This window comes from Macaca mulatta, chromosome 4 (assembly GCF_049350105.2).
Source record: "Macaca mulatta isolate MMU2019108-1 chromosome 4, T2T-MMU8v2.0, whole genome shotgun sequence".
Lineage (NCBI taxonomy): Eukaryota > Metazoa > Chordata > Mammalia > Primates > Cercopithecidae > Macaca > Macaca mulatta.
Window position 1 is genome coordinate 33,492,254 of NC_133409.1, and position 23,517 is coordinate 33,515,770.

The following is a 23,517-nucleotide window of genomic DNA, read 5'->3' on the forward strand; positions in this document are numbered from 1 at the left end:
TGGAGACAAGAAATTATGAATACCATTTACAACTTAAACTCTAATCACAGACCAAGCACAAAAAGTACTAGCCAAGCAGAGCATTTAAGAGCAGTTACCTAACAAAATATTTTGTCTTCTCTAAGTGGCAAAGATGAAATCAGCTTCTTATGTGTTACCATCCAATGCCAGGCCAGGTTTTTTGTTTGTTTGTTTGTCTGGTTTTTTTTTTGTTTTTGTTTTTTTGAGATGGAGTCTTGCTTTGTCACCCAGGCTAGAGCACAATGGCGCGATCTCGGCTCCCTGCAACTTCCACCTCCTGGGTTCAAGCAATTCTCCTGCCTCAGCCTCCTGAGTAGCTGGGATTACAAGCACCCACCACCACACCTGGCTAATTTTTTTCCAGTAGAGACGGGGTTTCACCATGTTGGTCAGACTGGTCTCAAACTCCTGACCTCATGATCCGCCCACCTTGGCCTCCGAAACTGCTGGGATGACAGGCGTGAGCCACTGTGCCCGGCCCACCAGTTTTATAAAATGTGTTTAAATGTTTGCACTAAAGTGATTTTTTAAACACAAGCAAACACACATGCATCTGGAAAGGGCTTCACAAATCTCATACTGTATACCACTGAAAAACAGTCTTATTTAAAACTCTTTTAACATTTTCTTCCTTCATCTATATCACTTGATATTATTTAAAATAGCTCAATACCTATACTCATGTATGATTTTATGAGAATTTACTATTTTGCTCACTCATGGTGTCTGATATCAATCTCTATAACCATTCTTAACACACCTAGAAGGGCACTTTTTTTTCAGGGCTCTACCTCATTCTTAAATGTTGCTTTTTTCTCCAAATGGAAACCTGGATAAAAAAACGAAGAGGAAAATACAACAGTAGAAAGTCCCAGCAGAAATTCTAAGAAAATAATCTCATCTCTGCTCTCTAGGTAAAAACAATGATGTTTTTTTCCTAAGGTGCAATTTTTTTAATTGACTATTAACCAAGGGTAGGAATAAATATTTAATACTTGCATGTGAATTAGGTGCTATGTTAACTCAGTAACTGAAAAGTCTAACACATTCACACTTAGGCTATTTTTGCCCAAATGCTTACTTTGTGAGATAAAACTATAGTAGCACAAAAATCAGACAGAGAACTCTGTAAGTTGGCTTGGTGCGGTGGCTCATGCCTGTAATTCCAGCACTTTGGGAGGCCGAGGCAGAAGAATTACTTGAGGCCAGGAGTTTGAGACCAGCCTGGCCAACATGGTAAAGGCCCATCTTTACCAAAAATGAAAAAAAAAAAAAAAAGTCGTCGGGCATAGTGGCACACTATGAATAGCTGTCATTTCAGTTATTCAGGAGGCTGAGGCACCAGAATCACTTGAACCCCGGCTTGGGGCGGAGGCAGAGGTTGCAGTGAGCTAAGATCACGCCATTTCACTCCAGCCTGGGTAACAAAGCAAGACTCTGTCTCAACAACAACAACAACAACAATAAATAAATAAATAACTGTATAAGCAGAGAAATGATATTAATACTTTGACAGTGGAGAGAAATATGCCACCTGCTTAAACCATATTTGTGTCTAAGGATGTGCACACAGTTATGACGATAAACAAGATCACTATTAAGAAATTCACTGTGAGGCATTATTGTACTTAATTTACTTGAAAATTAAAAACAAATTATCCTCTTCTCTGTAATAGCAATTTAATTTTTCAAAGCTGTTAATGAATCAATTAAACAAAACCACTTGTTCTAATGCATGGAAGAAATTCTACTCTTAGAAATATATACCAAAAGAGTTTTTTTTACATACAAGTATAATTGCTTTATCGTACACAATAACCTCCCCTGCCCTAAACCAAGGATACTCAAAGTGAGGGTTTCTCAGGGCCCTTCTAGGGGTCTGTGAGGTCAAAACTATTTCCATGTCATATTAAAACACTATTTACCTTTTCCACTGATGGTGCAATGAAACTCTTGGTGGGTAAAACTGTTGATTCCTTTAGCAAGAATCAAGACAAGGGCAACAAATTTTACTGGCAGTCATTTTACTCTTCACTGACATGCAATCATAGTAAATAGAATGCAGTTTCACTTGACAACATCTTTGAGAAACCTGTAAAATCAATTTTTAAAATCACAATCATTGTGTATGTCATTTTAATACTCTGTATGATGAAAAATATATACATAAAGCATTTCTGTTGCATATCAAAATAAGATGGGTTGGTTATCTCAAGGAAAGCACTTAAGAGACTGAGATATGAGCTGAACTAGCCACTCTTTTCATGACACACCATTTTTACTTGACTGATTCACTGAAGACAAACTCTTCCCAAGTGGTCATGACCAACATTTATGAGAAAAGGAGTAAGCCTGTCACCACAAGAAAAATAACTGACAATGTCTGTTGCCAATGATAAAATTTGAGCTTTTAAGTCAAAAACGATATACTAAAAAATTTAATCCACCATCCTGAGCTTGACAGCTTTCCAACTCTCAAACTGCTTTGATATTAAAAATCTGATTGTTTGATACATAACGAAATATGCCAATGTGGGGAACATCTAAATAACTTAGTGACTTGATATTTTCCAATTGACCAATACATGATGTTACCAAATCATGCATAGGCAAAAGATCCATCCAAACTACAAAAAACACCAATGTATTTTAACAAAACAGTACAAATTGCTCACTGACAAAGTTTTAGAGTCTGATTCAAACTCTTAAGAAATTATAATCTGCGGAGTTTTGGTATAGCATCAAAGAAGGATATACACAATTATTTGAAAAGTCTATAAAACACACCTCCTTTATCCAACCACATATCTGTGTAGGGTGAGCTTTTTTTTAATACATTCAAACAAAACAAAATATTACGAGGTTGAATGCAGCGGAGATACAAAAATTTAGTCTTCTAATAAGGTAGAAATTGAAGACTTGCAAAATATGTTTTAAAAAAAGCCTTCTCAGCAAATTTTTTTGTTTGTTGCTTATTTTGGAAATGTAGGGGTTTTATTTCCTGTAAAAATTCATTCTATGCTAATATGTAATGGATATTTAATTATTGGTTTTCTAATCTCTCAGTTTTAATTTCTTATATGGTAAATATTGATAGACATAATCCACATAAACAGAAGTTATTTTAGACTGTCAGTAATAATTTTAGGAGCATAAATGGGTACTTGGACCAAAAAGTTTGGAAACCACCAAACTAAGTCTAACTGTCTACATTACAGCATGGTTTTCAATAGAATTTTTACCACGATCCTCTAATAAGATGAAAATATGCTTTTCATATATACACATAAAGAGAACCTACCAAATGCCAAGCACCATGTTTATTCTTCATGATGCAAGATATATATACTTTATTTTTGCCCTCAAGTTGCTTATAGTCTTGTAAAAATATATGCTAGTCATTCTAGAACTATTTGAGGACAGGTCACGTGGCAGCTTGAGCCCTCTCCTAAAGTCTCCAGCACTGTTCTACCTGTTCAAATGCTTCTTACAGTTCCAGTGCCACCATTCATCTCTGCTCATCTTAGTTCATGTGTTTTCATTTTGGTCCCCTTTCACTTTCTCTGTATTTCCCAATTCGCATATAAAAGGTCACCCTCCCCTGTAACTAAACATGGCCATCCATCTGAGTCCTCTCTTCTTTTCACTTAAAATATATACAAGTCCATTCGGTACTTTTTCCCCAGTTAATAAATTGCTGGTTATTGACTGTGTCTTCACTTCCAAAGAGGTTTTTAGGGATGCATTACATTCTCTTCATAAGCTTTTAATTATCAAATATTTTGATATGGTAAAATTATATACCTATACAACCTAAGCTTCAATCGCTGGGGAAAATAATCCAAGCTTACTTTTCTTAAATTCACATTCTACAAGTATAATGAGGCAAATCATGCAAGACACAGCAAGGAATTTTATTGAGTGTTCATTTCCAAATAATGAGCAACACCTATTGAAAAATCACAGCAAAATTCTGAACTGATCATGATTAGTTAACACCTTACTCCTTCACTGTCCAACACCAGGGAGGAACTGAAAAATGAAAACAAGCACACTATAGAGATATGACCATGTTTTCATATCGAGGTAATTAATTGGGTCGTATTGTATAAAATTTGTGTTGTTATTGCTATATAGGTCTCCTGTTTTGGATGGAAAACAACCTTAAACTGGCTTCTGGAGATGGCTACTCTCCAAACACTCTTAATTCCTATGAACTCTTCCTCTGCCTAGTCAGCATAATGTGATTAAGAATAAAGATCTACATAGTCAGAGGAACTTTGGTTCCAAGTTCACTGTGTCACATTGAGCACTCAATTTGCTTAAGCCTATTTCCTCAAGCCTATTTCCTCAGAGTTAATAACAGCTAACCTGCAGATTTAGTGATTAAATGCTATCATGAAGGTACGTAAATAGCATTGTGTCCATCACCTTATAACCATTTTGAAAATGCTAGCTATATTGGTCTAATCAAAATACCACTACTGTAGGCAACCGTATATACTTACATTTTCCTACGGCAGAATCTGAATATTATAAACAGTCATTTCATTTCTTTATCTCAGAATGGAAATAGACAAATCTACAGAGGGTATGGGATTAGACATGTGAAATATCCCACTCTGAGAAGAGCAGAGAATTGGGACTCACTGCATAGGCTCTGGATCTCCCAACCCCTGCACCCCTTAGCCCCAACCCCTGCACCCCTTAGCTCCAGCCCAACCCTTTGCTGGAACCATAACTTTAGACGAGTAGATAAATTTTAGCTTCTGTAGCATGAGAAATTAAATTACCTATCTCATGAGGTGTTATGAGTGTAAATAAGCTAACGATTGTAAAGGGCCAAGCTCAAAGCCTGGCACAAAATAAATCCTGAACAAATGTTAACATTATTTTTTGGTTGCCTTTGGAGTGTTTCTTCTACAATTCATTTACCTTAGTTTGTAGATGAACAAATATTAGGAAGCACCTCCCAAAACACTCCTACAGAAATGCTTCGAAAGAAATCCATATACTCTAATAAAGTTTGGCAAGAGGATATATAATGTGGCAAAAAACAAAATAGCCACACTGTAAATGTGCTTTTATAAGAAGTAATAAAACTTTGGAATTTGGGATGTATCCAAGCTCTATATTGGTGCTATTCTACCCAAGCTGCATGTAAGAATCACATGGAGAAACTGAAAACTATGATGCATGCAGGGCACCAACTTAGTATGCTGAAAACTGACACATAAGGAAGAAAATTGTTCCACCTTGCCAGTATAAACTGTGGTTCCAGGTAACCAAATAGCCCTGGCAGGTAAAGCAAAGTTGTTATACAGAAAATAATTCCAGATACTCTATGGATAAGGAAGAATAAGACAAAGACACAAAACACAGTAATATATGGATATATAATAAGAAAATCCCCATTTTGCAACCCTTCATGGAATAAAGCAACAGCAACGGTCTTCAATGAAGGGCAAAATCTTTAGTTTAAAGAGACCCCAGAGAGCTCCCTTGCCCGTTCAGCCATGTGAGGACATAGCCAGAAGGCAGCTTCTATGAACCACAAAAAGGGCCCTCACCAGACATCAAATCTACTGGCACCTTGACCTTGGATCTCCCAGCCTCCAGAACTGTGAGAAATACATTTCTGTTGTTGATCAGTTACCCAGCCTATGGTATTCTGTTATAGCAGCCTGAGCAGACTAAGACAGTTCAGATGCTGCTAAGCAAACTTTGATGAAAATTTAAAAAGAGTTATCTAAATAGCAAAGATTTGTGATGTAATAATGAAACATCCCAAATGCACAGGCTTTAGGCCAGGCTAATGCTAACCAGCCATCTTTTTGCTTTATCAATACTTTATTTAAAAACATCTGTTATTTATTTGTATTGTGATACGATTTACATACCATAAAATTCATCATTTTCAAGTGTACAATGCAGTGGATTTTAGTGGATTTATAAGGTTATACAATCATCATTACTGTCTAACTCCAGAACATTTTCATCACCCCAAAAAGAAACCCCATACCTGTAAGGAGTCACTAATTATCCTTTAAAGAGATATACCTAATAAAAAATGTTATATTTACTAATATAGGTATCTCAGCACTGTTCTTTTTTGTAGATCCGTATTTCCACCTGGTATCATTTACCTTCTGCCTGAAGGAAACCCTTGAATATTTCTTGAAATGTGGGTCTGTTCATGCCAAGTTTACTCAGCTATGTTGCTTTACTTTTTGAAAGCTATATTAACTTGATATAGAATTATATAACCAGCCGTCTGGTCCTGAAGAAATTACTTCACTGTTCTCGTTTTACTCCAAATTGACTAATCTGAAAAATAAGGTTTCCTGTGGGGACTAAATGTAGGGCTGTACATAAAAGCCTTTTGCAAAGAGTCAATCTCTAAGTAGAAAATATTAAATATTTTAAAAGGTAATTAACAGCATATAAAACAAACTATTCTAAGTAACCCAGAAGTTTAGTTTTTCTAGATCCTAAATGATGTTAATTATGTATCACAAAAATAATAAAACTTATTTTATATAAAATTATTATGTGATTCAGACTGTCAGTTAATTCAAACAGGTGTTGCCCATAAGTCATCTAAATTAGCCAGTTTTTACTGCAATGCTATTAAGTTGCACAGAAAAAAAAAAAATTAAACAGATCCAAAATGGGCACATTTGCTAATCTGAAATCTCATTAAAAATTCTTATCATTAAATACACTCATTTTCTTCTTAGTCTCATGTTAATTCTCTGCTTTCCTGACCTTGAAAGCAGGTATATTGCAGGTAGAAAACTACCATTCCCACTTAGGGGCTACAGTTAGATATGCTCTGAATTTGGAAAGACGCTCCCCTTTTAATACTAAAAGCAGTTAAAATTAAAGCATAAGCAGCATATCCTACTTCAAAAATGATCTATCAATCTATATACGAGCCCAGTAGCAAGTGACCTGACTCCAGAATCAGATTCAAATCCCAGCTCCTCCACTTATTTCAGAGAGTGATTTGAAGCAAGTTAGTGCACATTTCTCTACCTCTCCTTCCCTCTTGTTTTAATAGGGAGACCAACAGTCATAAATAAATTTATAATATTCACACTCTAATGTCTTAAGTAATAATTAATGGGAGGGTAAAGATATACAAGTCATTTTAGAAGAGGAAAGGACATAATTTTTGGTGGTATTTGTCCAGCACAGTTAAGAGTTAGAAAACACTTTCCTCCCAGAGATGGCTATCAGGTACCTGGATAGAAAAAATGTCCAGAGACAATTTGTACAGCAACCACAACACTTTTGAACACGTAATTTAGGAACACCTAATTCCAGGACTGGTTCATCTAAGAGCCATATAATCTACAATGTGATCCCCCAGAGTGAAATCAGTCATCAAAAGAAGTTAATAGACAGAATCAGGGAATTATCACCAATATAATTCATGATAAGTCAGTCTCTTTTCAGTTTGTTTTATCATGAATCAGGCTCCTCAAAACAGATAAATCAAAATGTTAACCCTGCAAAATTCAAGATCCAGCAGTGGAATGGGGTGACATCATCGATACTCTAAAAATCTGCCCTGACAAACTCTTGTTATGAGATCATAACTATTTTTCAACAAACAAAGTACCCACTATGTGCCAGGCACTATAAGTATAACAAAGACACACTTTCTGTCTTCATATTCTAACCAGGGAGGCAGAAGCCCAAATGCACTTGAATATGAGACCAGCCATATGACAAGTTACACACCAAGGGTTACAGAACAAAAAAGTATCAGAAATATTTGTAGATTCAACAAAGTTTGTTAGTAGGAATCAAATTTAATTGTTTACCCTGAGTAATAAAAAACGAGTAAAACCATATCAAGAGTAACTAATAAAATACTAGATACTCTTCAATGCAGCAAAAATGACATAAAAAAAGGAAGGCAAAGTACCAAAACACTCTGAAGTTATGCAGTCCCTCAAGTATGGAAGATAAGATAATTATAATTATCATATTTCTCTATTAAGAAATACAAAAAAAAAAAAACTAGCCGGGCGAGGTGGCGGGCGCCTGTAGTCCCAGCTACTCGGCAGGCTGAGGCCGGAGAATGGCGTGAACCCGGGAGGCGGAGCTTGCAGTGAGCTGAGATCCGGCCACTGCACTCCAGCCTGGGTGACAGAGCGAGACTCCGTCTCAAAAAAAAAAAAAAAAAAAAAAAAGATAATTATAATTATCATATTCTAAACAAAAGACACAGAGATTACATAATTTAAGGTTGAGGTACCATATACTTTTATTCATATACATTACTTAACTAAAAGTATGATAGTTCTGAACTTGGACTATGGACAACTGCCTGGGTCTTTCCGGTTTTTAAGCAAACATTAGATCAGATTCAAAGTTTTACTTGCAACTGTCACAGAGAAAGCAAATGTCCTTCATTGTCTTTTTACATATAGAAAGAGAGAAGATCATTCATTTATTCACTTCATGTGTGGTTTTATAATTTCCTCTTTAAAGGTAAGTCTAAATTTGAAAAATACATTTCCCAAAATGTTTCTGTTTCCCTTTCTTAAAGACTTGTGTTTCAATAACAACTCCCAACCCACCCCTGTAATCCAAGTCCTATTTGGTCCTGCACTGAAGTCAAATGTAGGATCCTGACATCAATTTGTTGCCATGGAAATAATTGAGATGTCAATGTTTCTGCATTACGACTGTACCATAGGAGCAGATGGGCTGACAAGGGGGAAAATCTGCAAATATCTCTCTAATAATTAGCCAAAATATGAGGTAATATTCAAAATTTACATTACTATAAAAATCTGAGTCATATCTATCTAAATAGCACAGAATACAACCAATTTCAACTTCCAAATTTACTATGGAAAACAGTTTCAAAGTATACAAACAGGAAGGTTTACCATATTCTTTTATTCACTTGATTATGTTTTCTTGCTTGTTGCATCACTTTTTGTGCTGCATAAAAATCTATAACCAAGTTCAGAATAAATCAGATTTGACAAAAGCAAACCTCATTCCACATAGAGAAGTAGGTAATAATACTGAATAAGTTGAAGAGACAGACACACTTAGTCCATCAACTCCTTTCTCTGTCTTACTAAAAATATTTCCCTTATGAAGAATACTGGAGTTGGCTAAGTAATTATATAGCTAATCACTTGCAATACATTTTTGCCAGGTCCTATATTCACCACTGTGCTTATGAATTTGTCCCAGAAAACTGACTACTTGAATACAAAGACCAAATTCTTTTCTGCATCCTCCACAATACTTAGCCACGTCTCCCAGACTAAGCTGAATTAATAGTCATTTATGCATTCACATACAGATAATTTTTTTCCTAAAAATGACAAGAGTTTACTTAGATAAAAGTAGGTCTGGAGATTATATATATGTTCACGTATGCACAGATATGTGATTAAATCATGAAAACTGTCACTCGCCAGATCTTCATAAGGTACTGTCATTTGGAACCTCTTATTCTACCCCCTACAGTGTGCCCTTTTTATCCAAACACGAAAACATTGTTCTTCCCCATTGCAGGCTAATTACGCCATCTGTTTAGACACAGGACTATTAATGTTAACTCCTTAACATTTCCACATGTACTGCCCTCAAACACCTTATACTGTCAAATGTACAAATAGTAGAGAAGGCAAGAAAATCAGTCTCCCAATTTGTATTCTCAACTTTCTCTACTGAGTCAACACTATGGTCTCCATAGGGACTTGAACATTCAGAAAATTTCTCTCCATCTCTTACTTTAGTGGTACAGACCGTCAAGATGGATAGCAAGAACAAAATCGATCTCCCCAACCACCTCCATCCAAACTACAAATCAGGAAATACAAAAATGTTTGGGGCAAAAAAAGGAAACAGGGCCAGTACACACAGAGCAGATGAAGAGTCAATCATCTGACAGGGATTGCTTATTCTTAAGATTAAGCCAGCTGGTTTATTCACTTTATCATAATATAAGTTAATAAAAAGATGAAACTCTCCTTACAAATATGAGTATGCAGCCATAAATCCAGAATGTATGGAAGATAACTCTACACTAAAAGATTTAAAATACAATCTCAGAAGAGTATAAACTATACATTTGTATAATACGACTGGAAATAAATGTCTACCACATTTAATTGCTAATAATAAGAAACGATGCCATTTGAAGCAGATTTTAAGTGTCCTTTTTATTGCACACGCGCGCACACACACAAAATGGCAACTGTGTGGTGAACCGTATATTAATTTGATTGTGGAAATCACTACACAATGTATACATGCATTAAATCATGATGTTGTACACCTTGACTATATAAAATTTGTATTGGTCAATTAAAATTCAATAAAGCTAGAGGAATAAAAAAGAAACCGTACCATTTGAGAGAACAACAGAGCATTTTTCAGTGTATTTGTTTGCTTACGTACGTGAAAGAAATCCATCATGCTCTTCTCCTTATTCTTCTCCTTATACTCATTTCTGTCACCAGTGAAAAGTTAATTGTTAAAATGTTAATTAACAATTAACATTTCTCATGGCCATTCAAATATTCTTTCTATTATTAAAGCTCACAGAATTTTGGAAATACATGCATTGACACTAAAATTATATACACACTTTAAAAGTCATCCTCATGGCTTGAAAATTGGAACACTTAAATATGAGTACTATAGGTTGAAAGTATCTGGAATCTATTGCAAAGGAAGAAAAAGATTAATGGTAAGTGTGTTGGGAATCTTTGGCAGATTCCTCATTTGGAAAATGAGTAGGATAAATTTCATTATCTCTATGTTCCTTCAAGTTTTAATATCCGATAAATCAAAAACATCTTCTTATAGTTATATGATCACACTAAATTAATATACCGGGCTTCTATAATGGTCAGGGCATGGTACCAAAACTTGGCAAAGTTCATTATAGCCCATAGCTTTTATGCCCACTGCTTACAATGGGACAAAAGAAAAAAGGAAGACAAGCAAGAAACCCACAACCACCAGGGCCCCTTTTTCCACCTCACCAAGTTTCACCTTGAAAGCCATTCTCCCACCACCTGGATCTCTGTGGATCACCTATGAATTCTGAAGTGATGGCTTTGACAGCTTTGTACCCCAAGTTGCTACTAAAACACAGACACCCACAGCAACCACAAATGTAGTCATTTGAACCAGTGAAACAGCACAGGCCAGAAGTCTGGCCCTGTCCTCTGTAGACTGCAAGAAGATGCTCACAGTCTGTTGCTATCATTCTTTACATTCCTTCAAGTAATAAACCTTCATGGGATGCCATTTCTAATAAACAAGGCAATCATGGTACTTATCTATCAGGATAATAACATTACAATGAAGATAACAGTTGTCTATAATTAACGGGAAAAAATTCAAAGAGGTTGTATTAGTCTGTTCTTGCATTACTATAAAGAAATACCTGAAACTGGGTAATTTATAAAGAAAAGAGGTTTAACTGGCTCAGGATTCCACAAGCTTAGTAGAAAGGAAACATAGTAGTATCTGCTTCTGGGGAGGGCTCAGGGAGTTTTCAATCATGCAGAAGACAAAGAGGGAACTCAGCATCTCATATGGCAGGAGCAGGAGCAAGAGAAAGAGTGGGGGAGGTAGCACACAATTTTAACAATCAGATCTCATGAGAACTCTACCAGGAGAACAGCATTAGGGGGATGGTGCTAAACCATTCATGAGAAAACTCCCCCATGATCCAATCACTGCCCACCAGGCCCCACCTCCAGCACTGGGGATTACATTTGAACAAGAGATTTGGGTGGGGACATCAATCCAAATCATATCAATAGTGGAGAGTCATAATACATTATTGATTATAGATTCATTGCATGTCCCAGGTGTGGTCTGAAAATCATCAAGAAGGCCCTTTTCCAGCCAGGCATGGGGACTCACACCTGCAATCCTAGCATTTGGAAGGTCAAGGTGGGAGGATTGCTTGAGCTCAGGAAGTGGAGACCAGCCTAGCAACACAGTGAGATCTCATCTCTACTAAAAATAAAAATAAAAAATTAGCAGGGCATGGTGGTGCATGCCTGAAGTCCCAGCTATTCAAGAGGCTGAGGTGGGAGGATCACTTCAGCCCAGGAGGTTGAGGCTGCAGTGAGTGAGCAGCTGTGATGATACCACTGTACTCCAGCCTAGGTGACAAAGTGAGACCTGTCTTTAAAAAAAAAAAAAAAAAAGGAAAGAATGTCCTTTTCTTTCCAAAAGAAGTAATCATTAAAGACAAATAGAGTTGCCAATTTGGGGGTGTTCCTTCCCTATTAAGTCACTAACATAAGTCAAGTGTCTACAAAATTCTTTACTTTGGAGAATCAAAGCACACCTAATTTAATGGAGACACAACTGCTGTCCCAGTGTAGCTGATGGAGCAGGTGAAAGCAAAAGGCTTCTCCCCATTTTAAGACATTAAACTTCTGTAAGAAACTTTCACTTCTCCACTATTTGCTTAGTTAAGGTCAAGCTGATCGAAGTTTATATTAGTTTTACATTGGTTTATTTATATATTTATTTTGAAGGTTAAAATTAGCCATCTCAAAATGAAGGACAGATATAAAATAATGAACACTTAGAAGTGTAAATATAAAAGCAATATTAACTTAAGATACTCCAGTTTACAGCCATCTTTAAGGAAGAATAGTAGAAGAAAAAAATGAAGCTGAAAAGAAATTATTTTTTAAAATACTCCTTTACATTCACCTCTTTTCATTTCTTAAAATGGATCAATTTAATCAAAGTGTTTCTCTTCAGCACACCAACCCCTGTATTGTCAAGATTTGTTAGGAAAAAACTACATATTTATATACTTGTAGTATAGATATGTATAATCACCTTGTGAAAAATGTTTTATCTTTTGTAATTTGCGTGTGTGTGTGTCTATGTGAAATCCAGATGTCCTAATGAAAAGCCATGATTCATCAGATGTTGGAACATCACTGAGGAATAAAGGAATAAACTAAAGCTATAAAATGCATTAAAAGGACACTTAAATACATTTGCCTAACAAGCACCCTTGGGGGAAAAATTGCATTGAAATAAATTTTGCACACACACCAATTTTAAAAAGGAATTAACTGCTTACAAAAGTTTCAGCACACATTGACCTATTTTTTTCATTTTTTAAGATGAAAGCACCTGGCCATTATTGACATTAGCAAAATCATACACTTAAATTCTAGGAAAGTTAAATTGATTTTAATAAAGGATAAGGCAAATTTGTTTTAACTGCTATTAAGATATAATTCACATACCACAAAATTCATCCTTTTAAAACGTACAATTCAGAGGCTTTTAACATATTCAGAGTTGTACAACAATTACCACTCTCTGATTTTACATTTCTCTCTCCTAAAAGAAACCTAGTGCCTACTAGCAGTCATTTCTCACTTCCTCTTCCCTGCTCTCCTAGGCAACCACTTCCCAGCTCTACAGATTTACCTGTTCTAGACATTTCATATGTAACTGGAATTATATAGAATAAGGTCTATTTTGACTTGTTTATTTTGGCATGTTTGTGATTGCATTTATCAGTGCATCATTGATGAATAATATCACATCTAACATTTTCATATTACATCTATCATTTTTGAAGACAATTTTCAGAAGATTTGTTGGTATTTTTTTCTTTTCTTTGTTTTTTAAGAGACAGGGTCTTGCAATGTTGCCCAGGCTATACTCCAGCTCTTGCGCTCAAGCAATGCTCCTGCCTCAGCCTCCCAAGTAGCCAAGGCTAAAGGTGTGAGCCACTGTGCTTGACTAGATTTGTCAGTCTTCTAATTTCAGGCCCCCATGAAAATATTTTTTGAGCAGAAGAGAATAGGCAAAAAGGTGTCCTAAGAGAGTTAGTAGAAAAAAAAATCAATAAAGACTCTAGCATTCTCCAATAAAAATATAATTAAATCTACATAATTTTAAATTTGCTAGTAAGTTGTATTTTAGAAAGGAAAAATCATGTGTAATTAATGTTAATACTTATGTAATCTAATATAGCCAAAATATTATCTTCAATATGTAAGTAATATAAAAATTAATGAGATAGTAACACTCCTTTGTTCTTATACCTATGATGTAACTTAACATTTATTACAGATCTCAATTCGGACTACCCATATTTTAATGGCTCTAAATAGATCTACATCAGAGAAAGATGAGAAAGGTTAGAAAGGATGAGGAACATGAAGTGAAAACAGAGTAAAATATGGAAGGCTATTAGGGAAAAAAAAATAGGTAAATTAATTTATTTATTTATTTATTTATTTAAGATGGAGTTTTGCTCTTGTTGCCCAGGCTGGAGTGTAATAGCGTGATCTCGGCTCACTATAATCTCTACCTCCTGGGTTCAAGTGATTCTCCTGCCTCAGCCTCCCAAGTAGCTGAGATTACAGGCACCTACCACCACACTCAGCTAATATTTGTATTTTTAGTAGAGACAAGGTTTCACCATGTCGGCCAGGCTGGTCTTGAACTCCTGACCTTAGGTGATCTGCCCACCTTGGCCTGCTAAAGTGCTGGGATTACAGACATGGGAGCCACTGTGTCCAGTCAAAAATAGGTAAATTTTAATTTCTACATTAAATATGTTTTAGTCCCACATCTAGCTGCACCGAAAACACCTATCACACCGGGCATGACACTTGGAAAATTAATTAATTGGGTTATTAAGAGGACTATAAAAAAGGAACAATATATGCCTGTCCTCAATAAACATATCATCACAAAAGATAAAACATTTAAAAAACTAGACATTAGAAAGTGATGCCCCCTATATGACAAATGCAGATAAAGTGTGGAAGAAAAGTTTCAGAATTTATTCACAACTAGAAAAGTCAAGCACTCCCCTTCCAAGTTTGTCCTATATTCTCTCTGCTTGTTTATACTATCCATCATCTCTCTTACAACAGTTAAAATTAAGTCTGTTTGATGCTAGTGTTTGGATCACATGGCAGCCTCCAATGTGCTATTCCCAGGGTCAATAACCAGTTTAGAACTGGGGGCCTCTGCTTACACATGTTGAATACCTGTGATGTACATTCACTTCTTCAAACCACAAAGGCTTCAATTTACCTGTGAAATGCACCTTGATGCCACATCTATCCAATGTTTACCAACCATTCAAGGCCCCCTATCAGCATTTAGCTCTATAACATTGCTATTTTATATTAAGTAGTTTTATATAAAACAAATTCATACTTTAAAGATATGCACCTTTCTAGGTAACATAAAATTAATATAGCTATTAGAAAGTGAGAAATTGAAGTATTTTATTCAAATTTTATTTAGTTTCTGCAAAATAACTCAGCCTTCTCCATAAAAGTCAATCTTTACTTTTTTTTTTTTTTTGAGATAGAGTTTCACTCTTGTCACCCAGGCTGGAGGGCAGTGGCGCAATCTTGGCTCTCTGAAACCTCCACCTCCAGGGTTCAAGCAATTCTACTGCCTCAGCCTCCCGAGTAGCTGTGATTACAGGCGCCTGCCACCACACCTGGCTAATTTTTGTATTTTTTTTAGGAGAGACAGGTTTCACCATGTTGACCAGGCTGGTCTTGAACTCCTGACCTCAGGCAATCCGCCTGCCTCAACGTCCCAAAATGCCAGGATTACAGGCGTGAGTCACCACACCTGGCCAACTTTACTTTTAAATAAATGATTCCTCCATGAATTACATGACAAACTTTTAGATAAACTAAATTATGCCTGGAATGCAAAGCACCTACTCACCATTGCATAATACTTTAGGCAATGAGCCAAATTATAAAAAATACACAAAAAAAATCTCTTTATATAGCTAAACAGTTGCTTCAACTGTGAAGTCAAGTAAAAAGTCATAAATTCAACTATTAAGTCAAACAGGCAGCCTAGTCTCTAGATGGAAAGAAAATATGAAGTCATAAACTAGATGAAAGCTGGCACAGAAGGCAAAGTAAATTACTTAAGGTCCCTAGGACTTTTGGGTAAGAAAAGAGTGCATTAACAACCCAAAATATCCATTTGTATGATCTGCCTTAGGAGATATAAAAGGAAGGAAAAAGTTAATTTGGAAAAAATCAACAAAGTAGATCTCTGAAATCTGCTGTGCTAATAGAACACTACATCAAAAGTCATAAATTAAGAATTTTAACATGTTATTCTGTATTTCACCGGGAGCCCTCTAAAGGCTTTATTTTAGTTTAAAAAAAAATACAACAGATGGTCACACAACAGCTCCAGCACATTCCCCAGTGAGTACCTGCAACACCAGCATAACCAACTCTTCCAACTTGTGACAAAGGAGAAAATTCGAGCCAGAACACCAATGTTATTTTTTTTTAATTTAGAAGAAAATAAGATCACTGAGTTTTAAAAAAACAAAAAAAGACAATAACAACACAACAAAAACACTGCAGGTCTACAGGAGCGGGAATAACAGAGGTCACAAAGGCTATGGATGGAAAGATTAAAGACAATTTGTTCTCTCTCTCTCTTGGGTTTGTTTTTTGCTCTGAAAAAAGGTTTGGGATTTTGCCAAGGACAACCCTACACTACTCTGATGTATTCAAAGTCCTCATGCAATGCAAATATGTCCTACAATAAAGCAGTCAAATAAAATGTATAATTTCCAACAAGAGCAGTTTGGTAAGTTAAACCAATTGAGGGTAAAGGCAAGGCTGAAATGAACGTGGGACCCAGGGAAAGGCAGTGAAGATACAGAAAAGCTTTATGTAAAAAAAGTCTTCACATACTAAGTCATGAAATAAAATGAAAATTTTAAAAGATCACGAAGAATTTTAATTAAACAAGTTGCGTTTTTTCAACAATTTCAGGGTAAAAATAATTGTAAAACTTTGATATTAATTTTGCAATTCCGTATTTTAAATTCAAATTCCTTTTGTTACCACTATAAGGATATAAATAGCTCAATTTCAAACAATGTAATCTCTGGAAAGACAATTCTTATTATAAAATATTTGGGAATTCCTTAGGGTTCTAAGTACAACCAAATCTATTCATATACCATGTTTAAAAAAATGTAAAAATTATGGAAACCAATCAATAAGTTCCGAAGGTGTAGTTTGTTTCCAGGCACTAGTTCACTATTAACAATTGTCAGGGCCCACTTTGTCACTTGTCCAGAACAAAATGAAAATGCAAGCCTTTTATTCAAACACCAGGAAAAATAATTCCTTTATCTTTCTTCCCAGGTGTCTCTCTCAACTTGTCACATTATTTTTTGTTATTGAATGACAAGCTCTCTTGGGCATGGGACTGACTATCCATGAGGTGATTATAGACCCTCACAGGTACCTGGGGCCCTGTATCATAATTCAGTAAACACTTACCAAACTCAACCATCCCCACACCTGTGCCCAAGCTTCCACTAGGAGCAGAGGGTAGATAGTCCCTGGGAAGGGTGGGGGCAGCAGAATAGGTAGCCAAGAACCCACCCCAGGAAGGCAAGAGGCATGGGAGACAGACCATATGTGAGCAGAGGGTCCAAGCCTCAAGCTCTTGGCCCATTGTCTCATGGGGCTTCATTTATAAAACCAAAATCAAAGATAAAATTAATAAAAATTTCAAGACAGCAATAACAGGATATTAAACCCCAAGTGTGGACCCTCTTCTGAATTTGGGATCCTGTGTCACTGCACTGGTTGCCTGCCTATGAAGCAAGTCCTGACAGTTGTTACTCAGACTAAGGGAAAAAATTACTAAATTTTTTTTCCTGAATGTTTTCTTGTAGCAACTACTGTCAGTTTACTTGGCTGAATCTGTCTTCACAGTGTCTACTGCCAAGTCTTTGTCAATGCCACAATTACAGATAAAGAAATCTAACAAGGAAAAAACACACTGGATATACAATATTTTACCTGTTAATTCATGTGTCAGACAATCCATACTAAGTGCAAAGCAAATTAGTTCTGAAGCTTAAAGAAGACAATAGCATAGGCAAGAATGTCAAAGATGAATATTCTAACAAATAGATTTTCTTAATCTAGAAAATAAAGCAATTACAGTTGAAGCACTTTCTATGCATAATGTACAAGAGCCTCCTACAGGCACAGGGTAACAATTGTGAGTAGATGCATTTCAGGTCTTTGAAATGGCAGAGTCTAGAAACACAAGACAATTAGGTTCCTAATAAAATAGAAAGGGGGATAGTAGGCATGGCCAGATATTTAGACATTTAAAAATAAATTAGTTTAATCTGGGATGAGAAAAACTGACTTTGTGAGTATTCATTTTACAATATACAATATTGCATACAATATACAATATGGCTCATTTTAATTGAATATACAATGAAAATGAATCAACAGAAAAGGCAGAGTATGCTTCAAAGCAATGCACAGAATATTTTTCATCTAAGGTATTTAATATACCCAAATTTTAAATGAAATGTAAGAGAATAACACACAAATGAATAAACCCTTAAAAAATATCAGACTGAAGTTGAGAATCAACTAAAACTGAATGATACTAAAAATAACAAAAGAAGCTTTTGCTATTATATTTTGGACATGAGGATTAAAGAAAATTATGCTTATATCAGGGAAGACAGTAAACTGCATTTTGTTGGTTTGTTTGAGGCACAGCCTCACTCTGTCTTCCAGGCTCTGCAGTGGTACAGTCACAGCTCACTGCAGAGCCTTGACATCCCAGGGTGATCCTTCCACCTCAGTCTCCCAAGTAGCTGTGACTACAGGTGAGCACCACCGCGCCTGGCTAATTTTTTTGTGTTTTTTGTATAGACGGGATTCTGCCACGTTGCCCAGGCTGATCTCAAACTTCTTGCCTCAGCCTCCCAAAGTGCTAAAATTATAAGCAGGAGCCACTGAACTGGCCCAGTACAGTGTTAACAGTGGCAAATCCTATTTTGCTAATGTCACTCAGTTTGATATTGAGAGGGTAAGATAAATACCACATACAAAAAGAAGAAAGTAAACCCTGCATATAGATGAGAATTCTACAAAACAGCAAATGTTCACTTCCAGTAAGTTTAGATATCAACTCCCAGAAGAATTACATCCCATCCGTAAGAAAACTTACAGATCTGTGTCACTGGAGCCAATTTGTCTAAGGTCACTGATGACTTTCATATCACCAACGCGATGCATGTTTTCAGTCCTCACTCTTCTTGATATTTCAGCAAAATTCAATACCGGTGATCACTTACTTCTCCTCACATTCTTGGCTTCCATTATGTAAACCCACTAGTTTCTTCCAACCTTTCTGGCCACTCACAGGTTTCCTTTGCAAATTCATAGTCCTCTCATTGGCCATTAAATGTTGAAATTTTTCCTTAGTATCAATAGCTTCAATTACAAGCAAATGTAACTGTCCCATTAAAATTCTTAGAAGTCCATAATCTAGACATAATCCTTTGCCCTCTATACCTATATATCCAACTACCTAATTGATTTCTTGACTTGTGTGTCACTATAAACTCCATGAGGTTAAGGACCACATTTGCTTATATTCAGTATCCTACATCTAACATCTAGCATAATGCATGGCAATTAGTGGACACACAAATTCTTATCAAATAAATAAAGACTATTCTGATTAGAGAAATCTTAGTTGACGATGGAGAGGGCAACACTTCAACTGCTGATTGAGCCATCAATACAAACTAATTTGAGGCTCACATTTTGTAGGAATATTAACAGGCTGATATGCATATGTTACTAAACATGTACGCATATACACACACAATCTTAGACAAAATTTCAGTCTGGCAGCATCACACAAATCTTGAATTTCAAGTATTTAGTTAACTAAACTCTTCAATGGAAGTTTATTAGGGCCTTCATTTAAGAGTCTGAAAATACAATACAATAACATTTCTTACCAGTAATGTTTATTTTCAAGCAACTTGCCTCTGTTTAGACTGATTTTTTTTTCTGTTCTCAAGTTTATACTACTGTTAAATATTATCTTTGATATAAATTTTCATGAGTAGAAAACTTTTTCTAAAATAGATTAGCAAAAAAGAATTTCCCACCAAAACCTCCAGCAATTCCATGACTTCTGTGGACAGCACCCAAAGTTTGCCTCCTTGTTGGTAATTCATTTTTATACATGTCCACCCACCCAAGAAGCAAAATTCTATTGGTTCTGTTTTATTTTCTCCTAAATTAAGTCTAACCTAACTAGTATTTGGCACTTTGCTTTAGTCAGAGATTTCTCTAACCCTTTGACAAATTCCAATGTTTCTATTTCAACCAGAAATAATTTCCTGAAATCTCTGTACCAAATGAAAACACTGCCTCAAGCCAGGGAAATTCAATATGCACATTAAACACCTTTTCAAAAAAAAAAAAAACTTAGTGTATTCTGTTTCACCAACATAGGGTAAGTTTCTTTTCCACAGAAGTTCCCACTGATAAAGAAATCTCACAACTTTTTGAAACAAAGTATTTAGTTGATAGCAATGATAAATGTACTCTTCACATTTGTAGGAAAAAAAAAGATCACTATATCCATGGCCAGATGAGCAAAAACAAACCAGTATCTAACCTTGAAGAAACAGAAATGACTACTATAAGGAAGTGCTTTCCTCCATTTATTTTATCTAGCTAGAAAGCATATATTAAGCCATCTATCAAGAAACAAAAGGTTATCTTGTGTACTTAGCTGTAGATGTATGCCAAGGGAAGCTGCTGTTACAAATTAATAAAGTAAGAATGCACACAAAGAGAGCGTGCTTGATGCACTCAGCTTCCAATAACCTAAAAATACCTCCAAAATAATATATATTCCAACACAGAGATCCATTTCAAATCCAATGAAACAAAATGCTGGCCATTTCCTATATTATTGTTATTTACTAACACCCTGGAGTAGCTTTAAAGAGATATTCTAGCAAGAGTGTTGAGGATAGGAGAAGAAACAGAAGAGCAAAACGATCAAGTTAACTTGATACCTATGCCTCCAAACAAATAAGACTTTGGCTGCTTCAAGTCATATTTTTATTTTAATGTGAATATTTAGATTAGACTTGTGGTAGGCTGAATAATGCCCCCCACACACAATTATCTATATCCTAATCACTGGGACTTTGAATAAGTTAGGTTATATGGCAAAGGGGAATTAAGGTTGACAATCAGCTAACGTTGAGATGGGGAGAGTGTCCTGGATTACCAAGGTGGACACAATACAATCACAAGTGTTTTTAAATGTGGAAGAGAGGGGCAGAAAAGAAAAGAGATGACGGTGTGGGCTTTAAAGAGAGAGAAAAAGGGTCATGAGCCAAGAAAGACAGGTGACTTCTAGAAACCAGAAAAGGCAAGGAAATGAATCTTCCCCTAGAGACTCCAGAAGGAACCTAGCCCTGCAGACCTTCTTATGGGCTCAGTGAGACTCACCTGACTTCTGAGCTCCAGAAATGTAACAGAATAAATTTGTGTTGCTTTAAGCTACTAACTTTGTTGCAATTTGTTCCAGCAGCCATAGAAAACTAGTATAATACATACTTCAACAACTAACAAAACAACAAACTGACAACAATGAAAACATTATACATCCTGTTATTCCTAAGCAGAATAACAAACTAACCATCTTATATAACTTGTAGTTGGGGAAGGGGAACTCATAGTTTATTTCAGACCCCATTAAAACAATTAGCTATTCATCCTTGGGTCTCAGTTTTCATAAATATATATACACATATGAATACATATATTCATAAATATATATATAGATATATATATGAGTTTATTGGAATGTTCTAAGGTTTTCTAGAATTCTCAAGTGTTTTTGCATCCTGAATGCTAATTATGAAGTGTTGTTTGAGCTTTGACTTTTTCTATGAAATTGTTTTCTTAACCTTTTTTAAAAAAAAAAAAAAAAAAAAAGTAGTCATGTTAAAATCCATCCAATGTAAGTTCACAAAACTATTCATAATAACCTAGTGCCTTTCACTTTATGTCTCTAACAAAGTCTCTGCTTTACTACAGCACTTCTGTCGTCTTTCAAAAACACTTAAGTTCAAGTAAGAGAACTTGGTGTTGAAAGTTAGAGAATGTTTCAGTTAATACCTGCCTGCAGCTTTTTTCTATTTCAGAAGAGGGAAGACAAAAAAAGAAATCAATATTGTGCAGAATTTTTCTTTTAAGTAAGTCTTAACATACAGATTTTACAGGTTCAATGAGGCATTATCTAGATGAAGAAACAATATATCTCTTTTTTTTTTATGGCTAAGAAGCCTTTCCTGTAAACTATTACAAGTCTATGATATACAGCTTAACATCTACAGTTAAAAAGAAAGAAAGAAAAAGAAACTATAGTACACATTTTCACCGCATTTAACCATGAAGTGAATTTTTCTTTTTCTTTCTTTCTTTCCTTCTTTCTTTCTTTCTTTCTTTCTTTTTTTTTTTTAAAGGAGAGAGTGAGTCACCAAACCGAAAATAAACCAGACAAGGAACGTTAAAATCACATTACATTAAGAGCTAGGTTGCCTTCTATAAGTCAGAGAATCAAAATATTCTTAGAATATATGATAATGCCTTCAATAAATATCACTGAAAGATATAATTTAAAAGTAAATTTTATGCAACAATGTTCTCTGGGCTTTAAAAGAATTTAATATTCCTGGGAGTAAATGACAGTCATGGCCAATAGTTGAAAACAGTCAGAAAATATATATATTCAACATTTTCCCAACTACTGTTATAAATATGCCACATGTCAAGGTATTTTACAGGGCATCCAGTTTTCTGATATAAGTACTGTGAGATTCTTTTTGCATTTAGTCGATAAAATAAAATTTTACTTTTCAAGACATTTGGAAGTAGAAACTGAGGCAGGAAATGAATGGGGGGAAAGTGAATAGGCAGAAGATTCTAGCTATTAGGGAAGATGAGAATAAAAGGCTAAACAATCCTGTTCCAGAAAAAAATCTAATAAGGATAGAAACTTTCCAGGAAGAGTTTGGGGCAATAGAGATGGACAGGGATATTACCGAGGAGAAAAGAGAAGTCTTAAAGGAAAGCAATTATAAAGTAATGAAAAATTTAAATCAGAAATGCATTCACTAGATACAAAACAACCTTTAAAAAAAAACCCACAACAAAAGCAGGTCAATCAATAAAGAGAATGTGTCCTGGCTGTGAAATGGACCAGGCAAATGGACTCACTGATAAAATACATTCCTTTTTATTTTTAATCACAAACTAGTGGCCCAACAGGTATATGTGGAGTGTGTATGAGGTTAACACTGGGTATTTTCATACTGTATTTCCGGCTGGGTTTCAAATGAGTTGAATATCGTCATGCCGATTATGGTTTCTCTTCAATTATTTTAACTGAGCTAATGTATAACAAGAACATAGCAGAAGCAAATAAGTCTGTGTGCCAGCTTATGAGCAGGTGATAAAACATAGCCAAAGAAATAAGAAGACTGAAAAAAGGCAGTTGCAGAAACAAAAGAGAGAGAGAGAGGATAAGAGAGGGGGAGGAGGAGAGGCTGGAGAATGGGGAGATGAAGGA

General features: G+C 35.5%; 1 protein-coding gene across 5 annotated transcripts in view; it reads right to left on the reverse strand.

Annotated features, from left to right (window-relative positions):
* Positions 1 to 23,517, reverse strand: part of PTPRK (protein tyrosine phosphatase receptor type K) — a 559,982-nt gene that overhangs the window by 487,415 nt on the left and 49,050 nt on the right. The gene's annotated exons all lie outside the window — the stretch shown is intronic.